This window comes from Phoenix dactylifera, unplaced genomic scaffold (genome assembly GCF_009389715.1).
Source record: "Phoenix dactylifera cultivar Barhee BC4 unplaced genomic scaffold, palm_55x_up_171113_PBpolish2nd_filt_p 000216F, whole genome shotgun sequence".
NCBI classification, from domain to species: domain Eukaryota; kingdom Viridiplantae; phylum Streptophyta; class Magnoliopsida; order Arecales; family Arecaceae; genus Phoenix; species Phoenix dactylifera.
Genome location: NW_024067726.1, coordinates 773,101 through 782,117, shown reverse-complemented (window position 1 = coordinate 782,117; position 9,017 = coordinate 773,101). Strand labels below are relative to the sequence as shown.

The 9,017-nt window shown below is 39.9% G+C and overlaps 1 pseudogene; it reads right to left on the bottom strand.

Moving 5' to 3' along the window:
• Positions 1 to 8,477: 8,477 nt before the first annotated feature.
• LOC120105171 lies at positions 8,478 to 8,575 on the bottom strand (annotated as a pseudogene).
• Positions 8,576 to 9,017: the final 442 nt, after the last annotated feature.

Below are 9,017 nucleotides of genomic sequence, written 5' to 3'. Positions count from 1 at the left end.
TTCTTTATAATGGGTCTCAATAGAACTCTATTTAATATGTGACAAGAGGTATTAATGGCTTCTCCCCAAAAGTACTTAGGGAGGTTACTTTCACATAACATAGTTCTAGCCATTTCCTCTAGTGTTCTATTCTTCCTTTCGACAACTCCATTTTGTTGTGGTGTCCTAGGTGCTGAGAAATTATGGGTTATCCCCTTTTTACTACAAAATTCATCAAATGATTGATTTTCGAATTCGGTACCATGGTCACTTCTAATGGCTATGACTGAAGACTCTCTAGCATTTGTTACTTCCTTATGGAACTTCTTAAAAACAGAAAATGCTTGATCCTTATGTGCTAGGAACATGACCCATGTGTACCTAGAGTAATCATCTACTATAACTAGACCATATTTATTTCCACCTAGGCTTGTTGTTCTAGTTGGACCAAATAGGTCCATGTGTAATAATTCTAGAGGCCTAGAGGTAGAGACACATTTTATGGATTTAAAAGAGTTCCTAGATTGTTTGCCAAATTGACATGCTTCACATATTTTGTTCTTTTCAAATTTTAATTTTGGCAAACCTATCACGGAGTCTCTTTTAACTAGTTTAGTTATTGTGTCCATGCTTGCATGACCTAACTTACGGTGCCATAACCAACTAGCATCATTTCTTTAGTTTCATTAACAACTAAACATTGGTTATGTTTTGCAAGATCATCTAGGTCTACAACATATACATTACCACGTCTAATCCCTTTAAAAACTAAACTATTATCATTAGGATTTGTTATAATACATAGTGATGGTTTAAACATAACATCATATCCTATATCACATAATTGACTAATGCTTAACAAGTTATGCTTAAGACCATCAACATATCTAACATTATCTATAAAAGTAGAAGGAGTGATTTGAACTTTACCAATACCAATGATATGACTTGGTTGTTGTCTCCAAAAGTCACAGCACCTCCCTTCTTAGCTTCAAGGGTGAAAAATTGATCTTTATCACCCGTCATGTGCCTTGAGCAGCCACTATCCAAATACCAGCGGTTTTTGTTGACCTTGGCTGCAAGACACTCCTACACAAGCAAATCATGTCATCTTAGGTACCCAAGTTTTCTTGGGTCCTTCATGGTTAGTCAAGTTGGTTCCTTTTGGAACCCATACCCTTTTAATTTTCCTTTTTGTTTTACTTTTCCTATAGTCACATGCATTTGCCTTATGTCCTATAGTTCCACAACAAAAGCAGGTTATTTTCTTAGTTTTAGTTTCTCCAGCTTTAACAAAGAAGTTACTAAGAAGTTTTTGTTTATTTCTTGGTTTATACCCTAAACCCGCTTTATTAAATACTGCTCGTTGACTATTTAGTATCATGTTTAATTTTTCAGAACTATATGTAAATTTTTCAACTAAGGGTTTGTATTTGTTAAGTTCTTTAGTTAGTGTTTGATTTTCTGCTTTTAGATCATTAAGTTCTTTTGTAAGATCCTTATCTAAGGTTTGTTTATGTTTTTTAAGTTCTGAAAATTCCTTAGTTAGTTTTTCATTATCTTTAGTTAAGGTGTTAGTCTTTTGAGTTAAAAGTTGGTTGCTTGTTTTAAGTTCAATATTTTCTTTGGTGATTAAGTCCTTATCCTTAACTAATTTATCGTATTTATGTAGGTATGATTGATTAGCTATTTTCAGTTCTTTATTCTTAAGATTTATAGCCTTATATTCTACCATTAACTCATTAAATGCATCATAAAGTTCATCAAAAGAAAAATCAAGATGCGTATCGGAAGTTACCTCGTTTTCGTTGGCCATGAAGCAGAAATTGGCCTACTCTTCTTGTTCATCATCTGATGAGGAGGATGATGAGTCGGAGTCGGATAGTGTAGTGACAAGAGCCTTCTTCTTCTTGTACTTACTCCCCTTCTTCAGTAAGGGGCACTCTGCTCTTATGTGACCCGGCTTCTTGCACTCGTAACACCCAATCCCCTCGTTTTCCCTTTCCTTACCTTTGTCCTTGCGGTAGAAATTTGAGGGGCCTCTCCTTTGATGATAGGACTTCTTGTGGTTGATGAATCTCTTGAACTTGCGCACAAGAAGAGCCTCACCATCATCTTCCTCATGTTCTTCTTCTTCACTGCTGCTACTGCAGGACAAGTCCTTGTTAGATGAAGTAGATTTAAGTGCTATTACCTTTTTCTTATGGGAGGACTCTTCTTCGCTGTGTTGCTTCATGGTTAGCTCGTGAGTCATTAGGGATCCAAGGAGCTCTTCGAGTGGAAGCTTGTTCAAGTCTTTAGCTTCTTGGATTGCCGTCACCTTGGCTTCCCATGACCTTGGTAGACAGCGAAGTATTTTCCTGACAAGATCACTGTTAGTATAGCTCTTGCCAAGGCTTTTTAGGCCATTGACAATGTCAGTAAACCTAGTGAACATGCTAGTAATTATCTCATTAGAATCCATTTTAAATAGTTCATACTTATGAACCAATATATTAATTTTGGATTCTTTAACTTGATTCGTGCCCTCATGGGTCACTTCAAGTCTATCCCAGATCTCTTTTGCAGAGTTGCAAGTAGAGACCCTATTGAATTCATTTCTATCTAAGGCACAATAAAACACATTCATAGCTTTAGAGTTTAATTGTGCCTTCCTCATGTCATGTTCATCCCAATCCTTTTCTAATTTGGGTACCTTAACACCCTCTACATATATGGATGGGATGTATGGGCCATTCACTACAATGGTCCACATCTCATAGTCTTGGGCTTGGACGAATATTCTCATCCTAGCCTTCCAGTATGAGTAGTCGGATCCATTGAAGAAAGGGGGTCTTTGGGTGGACTGATCCTCAATGTGAGAAGATCCAAATGGGGTTGTCATTTTGATCTTTTAACTCTTGAGTGGAAGAGTTTTTGGCTCTGATACCACTTGTTGCCCAGATAGACAACCCAAGAGGGGGGGTGAATTGGGTTTTAAATTAATTTAGATATTTAAAACTTTAAGGATGATTAATTAAAAACTATTGCAAGTTATTTAATTAATGCTAAGTGCTGTGAGTGATGTGAGAGGAAGAAGAGAAGAGACAATCCAATGCAAACACAGAGTTTTATAGTGGTTCGGAGCTACCCCTTGCTCCTACGTCCACTCCCCAAGTCTCTCTTGGGAATTCACTATAACCCCCTTGGATTACAGCTGGTTGTTTTGCAAGCTCACAACCAAACTTGTTGTTTTACGAGCTCACAACGAACTCGGTCGGTTTTCCCAGGCTCACCGACTAGAACCAACCCCGATTGTTTTTCCGAGCTCACAATCAAACCCTTACACACGTTGGTTTTAACTTGGCTCACCAACCAACCTTAATCCCCTTGATTCAATCCCCCGATTGAACCAAGTAAATACAAGTTATAGAAAGAAGGAAAAATAAGCTTCTCAAAAGCAGATATAAAACAATATAATCAAAAGAGGAGTTTAGAAGCCCTCAAACGCTTTTAAGCTGAAGAAGAGGTAAGGCTTCTTGAACTCCGGTCTCCTCTTGAATGTGTAGTCGACTTGAATGCTGGAGGAGAAGGCTTTAATTGCTGGGAAGATGTAGGTGGAGCTGTAAATGCAGATCTTCTCTTTTTCGGTTAAGAGCACGTTGCAGAGCTTGAAAGCTTGAATGCTTGGAGTGGAATGGTTGTTCTCTGCCTTGCTACAGTCTTCTGTGGCTATTTAAGCCAACCCCCACGGAAACTAGCCGTTACACTGCTTTTTCTGCCCGTTCTGCACACTCTGCGCAGCCTGACAATATGACCGTTGGTGGGTTGGAGTCGACTCGCGCGATCAGGAGTCGACTCGGCTGTAGCGGGAGTCGACTCAAGCTTTTTCGGAGTCGACTCGGCGACTGTTCCAAATTTGAATTAAAGTTGCCGTCACGACTGGGAGTCGACTCGTCTTGACCCAGAGTCGACTCGCCAACTTCTGGAGCTGACCTGGCAATTTTGGAGTCGGCTCATCCACTGAAGTCCGTGGATCCAATTTTGAATTTTGTCCACTCGAGTCGACTCGACTGTCCTTGGAGTCGACTCGAATCTCAGAGCCCGAACTCCCGATTCTCTGTCTTTTGGCTCATCCAGTCTTGGAGTCGACTCGAACTTCCTTGGAGTCGACTCGGCTCTCAGTTTCCGAAAGTTGGTCTTCTGCCTTTTGACGTGAAGCTTGTCTTGGAGTCGACTCGAGCTGTCTGGGAGTCGACTCGAATCTCAGACTCGAAAACTGCTCTCTGACTTTTCTTTGTGTACCTCTTGGAGTCGACTCTTTCTACCCTGGAGTCGACTCGTTGAACATTGGAGTCGACTCGCGCACTTCAGGAGTCGACTCGTTGATAGGTTCTGAGATGAGGCTTTCTGTTCTTCTTTTTGTTCTCAGTCGGAGTCGACTCGTACTAGTCTGGAGTCGACTCGAGCTCGTGCCAGTGAACTTGATACGCTTGGAGTCGACTCGTGATACTCGGGAGTCGACTCGAGTCTCAGACTTTGGTTCAGCAGACTTCTTAACTTACCCAAAATACTATGAACCAAATCTACAGACACTTGGACAGGATTTTCACTGAAACACTCAATTGAATTCATTAGTAATCACAAGATATACTCAAATGCTTTGAGCTCATCAAAATCAAATGGGGTTTTAATCAATCACTCCACATTCTCTTCCTCGGAGGATGATGTGTCACTATCATCCCATGTTGCCTTCAATGCCTTCTTCTTCTTCTTTCCAAAATACTTCTTTTGTTGAGGGCATTCGGAACGAATGTGTCCCGGTCTCTTGCAATCATAGCATATGATTGGGTCTCTTTCTTTTTCTTTTTCTTTTTCCCAATCATTTCTCTCTCCAAACTTTTTCCTTGGGAAGGGTTTCTTTCTTCTCATGAATTTCTTAAACTTTCTTACTATCAAACCCAAATCCTCATCTTCGCTTTCTTCTTCGCTCTCACTACTTTCTTCTTCACACACACTCGAAGTAGCCTTGAGTGCGATTGTCTTTTTCTTCGGCAACTCTTCTTCATGTTGCTTCATTGTGAGCTCATGCGTCATCAATGAGCCCAGTAGTTGTTCTAATCCCAAAGTGTTGAGGTCTTTGGCTTCTACGATCGCCGTGACCTTTGCTTCCCATGCTTTTGGCAAAGACCTGAGAATTTTACTCACAAGTTCCGGATTAGTATAAGATTTACCCAAACTTTTTAGACCATTAATTATATCGGTAAAGCGTGTAAACATGCATGTGATGGTTTCATTGGGTTCCATCTTAAACAACTCATATTTGTGAACTAGAATGTTCACTTTAGACTCTTTGACTTGATTTGTACCCTCGTGGGTAACTTCAAGCCTATCCCATATTTCCTTAGCGGAACTACATGTGGAGACTCTGTTAAACTCATTTACATCTAGAGCACAAAATAATGAGTTCATGGCTCTAGAATTGAGTTGAACCATCCTACTATCATTCTCATCCCAATCCTCCTCAGGTTTGGAAACTTGAATGCCATTTACCATGTGTGATGGTTCTTGTGGTCCCTTGACTATAACCCTCCACAAGGCATAGTCTTGTGCTTGAATGAAGATCCTCATTCTAGTCTTCTAATAGGTATAATTTGTCCCATTGAAGAGTGGAGGTCTATTGGTTGCTTGCCCCTCAGCAGGAATATTGTTAAAGGGTGTTGCCATCTAGATCTTTGGCTAAGACGGTTAGGTCTTTCAAGAAATATACAGAGTACCCGCTCTGATACCACTTGTTGCCCAGAGATGATCACCCAAGAGGGGGGTGAATTGGGTGTTTTAAAACTTTTTGACTAATTAAAAAATAAAACACGCAAATGTAAGAACTAAAGTAAAGATAGAGGGATGAGAACAGTCAATCGCAAACACAAGGTTTTATAGTGGTTCGAAGCTTCCACTGCTCCTACATCCACTCTCCAAAGCACCTTTGGGAATTTCCACTATAATCCAAGATTACAGTCCGGTAGTTTTGCGAGTGCACTACCCAACTCGTTGTTTTACACCGGGCTAACAACAAACCCTATAACCCCCAATTTCACCTAGGCTTGGGACGCCTTTCCCTTGTTCCAAGTCCCTTGACTGGAACAAGCACAATATTGAAAGAGTTTTACAAACGATTGGAAAGCTCTAAATAAGCAATAACAATGATGAACTATAAAACCCGGAAGAATCCTTTTGCCGTTGGAAGCGTGGAAAATGATGATTCTTCCGATGTGGATCGCGTAGGCTTGAGTGTGAGCTTTGAATGCCGAGCGGAAGAGAGTAGTTGAGCTTGAAATCAGTTGGAAAACTTGAAAGCACTTGATTTCTTCACTTGAATGCACTAACTCTCTTGAACCTCTTTTTCTTTCTTCTCTCTTGAATGATCTTGCTTTGGGTTGGTGAGAAGTTGTTGAGAAGCACTTAGGAGCTCCCTTTTATAGCCCAAAAAGCAAATATAGCCGTTAGAGATAAAGTAAAAGAGATTTGAAATTCAAACCAAACCTGCAAAAGTTGTCAGTCGCGTCCCAGGCGCTCCGGAGACGTCTCCGCTTCAACGCGAGACGTCTCGGCTGTATAAATTTACTTTTCACTTTGTTTGGGGTCGACTCGGCACTTTACGGGGACGACTCCGATGATGAACGGTTTGAATCCTTGTTTTTCTGTTTTTCTGAGAGGGTCGTCTCGGCGCTTTACAGGGACGTCTCGGCTTGTTTGCACTTTTTGCATGGGGACGACTCCGCTGCCTTGGGGACGACTCCGTCGTTATAACTCCGAAAAACATGTCTTCTGGAATTCTCTGAGAGAGTCGACTCCGCTCTTTCAGGGGACGTCTCCGCTGCCTTAACTCCGAAAAAGACATCCTCTGGAAAACCCTGAGAGAGCCGACTCCGCTACACTGGGGACGACTCGGAAACTCAGCTTTTTAACTTGCGGGGACGACTCCGCGTACTGTGGGGACGGCTCGCGCGTATCACTTGAAATCTGCCTTTCTGCCGCCACTGAGAGAGTCGACTCCGCTACTGAGAGAGTCGACTCCGACCCTGCGAGACGCCTCGCCAGGTGCCGGGGACGTCTCCAAGTGTGCCAGTTCTTCCGGTTTGTGCCAGAGACGTCTCTGAGACTATCCGGAGACGTCTCGGCTGTCCCTGATCTGTTTTCTTCATCTCAAAAATTCTTCAATAAATCCTTAAAAATTATGGAAACTTGCCTAGACATTTTTTAACAATATTCTTAATAAAACACATGAATTCCTCAATTAAATTGTTAAGATAAATGAAATTATACTCTAGTATTTTGTATTCATCAAAATCCATTAGGGGGTCAACAATCATTCTAATCCACAAATTTATTGAATTAATTAATCTAAAATTATATTAAATAATCTTATATATATTTCGTTCCCTGAGGATTCGACCTCGGACTCCCGAGAAATTTACTACTTGTGCGATTCTCCTGCACTTGGGAGAACAATTTTATTTTTGCATTAAGTTTTTGGCGCCGTTGCCGGGGAACGGCTGATTTATTAGTATAATTTTAGATTTAATCAGTATCTTAGTATTTAGTCTTTTTCTTTCAAAAAAAAAAAATCTTTATTGCTGTTTTTTTATTCCCTGCACAGTCTGCATCAAACTCTGATATCTGAGTAATCCACCGTCTGATTGCACTCAAATGTTGTTAGCTGCTGTACGACACATGTGTCTTTCATCTGAACGGTCTGATTGACATTCTGATACTTTTATGATCATTAAATTAATATAAACTTTGCTGCTGTCTGCTTTGAATTTTCTGTGTTTAATTTTTTTTGTTTAGAATCAGAATTTTATTATCATCAAATCTCATTAACCCTTGTTGCTACTTGAAAATTGATAAGAACTTTAAGAAAAGATCAAGGGTAATCATTAAAAAAAAAAACAAAAAAAAAACAAACAAATAAATAAACTCTGAAATTTTGTATGCTAGGTTGGAATAGGGACAACACTGGACGTCTGAGTCGACAACCTTTTGACAATTCCTTAGATCACATTATTGAAACTTTTTCGCAAAATCTCAGATCTTGTGAGATGGCTGATGATGATGTAGGAAGTCACCATGGTAATGAAGGTAGACCCCCAGTTATGACACTTCGACAATACTTACATCCCACTAGGACTAGTCAACCTTCATGCATGATTATTCCTGAAAATGTAGGACACTTTGAAATCAAACCAGGAGTAATTCAATTGCTGCCAAAGTATCATGGAATGGAATCCGAGAACCCTTATCTTCACCTTAAGGATTTTGAGGAAATTAGCATCACATTTAGAGTGCCAAATGTATCGGAAGATGTCCTTAAATTAACCTTGTTCCCTTTTTTCTTGAAGGATAAAGCCAAAATATGGCTGAACTCCTTGAGACCAAGATCGTTAGGAACATGGCATGATATGCAAAGAGAATTCTTAAAAAAGTTCTTTTCCGCACAAAGGACTAATTTTTTGAAAAGGCACATTAGTAATTTCCAACAAAAATACCATGAAACATTTTATGAATGCTGGGAGAGATTTAAAGATTTGCTATTCTCTTGTCCTCATCATGGGTTTGAAACATGGAGAACCATTAGTTTCTTTTACGAGGGATTGTCTCCACAATTAAAACAATTTATAGAGACTATGTGCAATGGTCTATTTTTGGAAAAGCAACCCGATGAGGCATGGGACTATTTAGACTCTCTCGTAGAGACTGCACAATTATGGGATACAGGGGATAGAGTGAATAAACCTTTGCCTAAGCCTACTAACATTGGACACAGATTAAAACCTTTTCTTGAGAATTTTGCAGATGAAGAGGACTCCTTTCCCTTGGAGGAGCCTTCTTATGACTGAGCATGACGGCCAAAGTATGTGTATATTAGTTAGAATTATTTTTTTTCTTTTATTTTTTTTCTTATTTTGTAGGTCTTCTTTTCTGGAAATCAACAGCTCAAGGTATTCTTCTTCTCTCTAATATTCTTTTCTCTATTGTTTCTCACATATAGCTTTCTT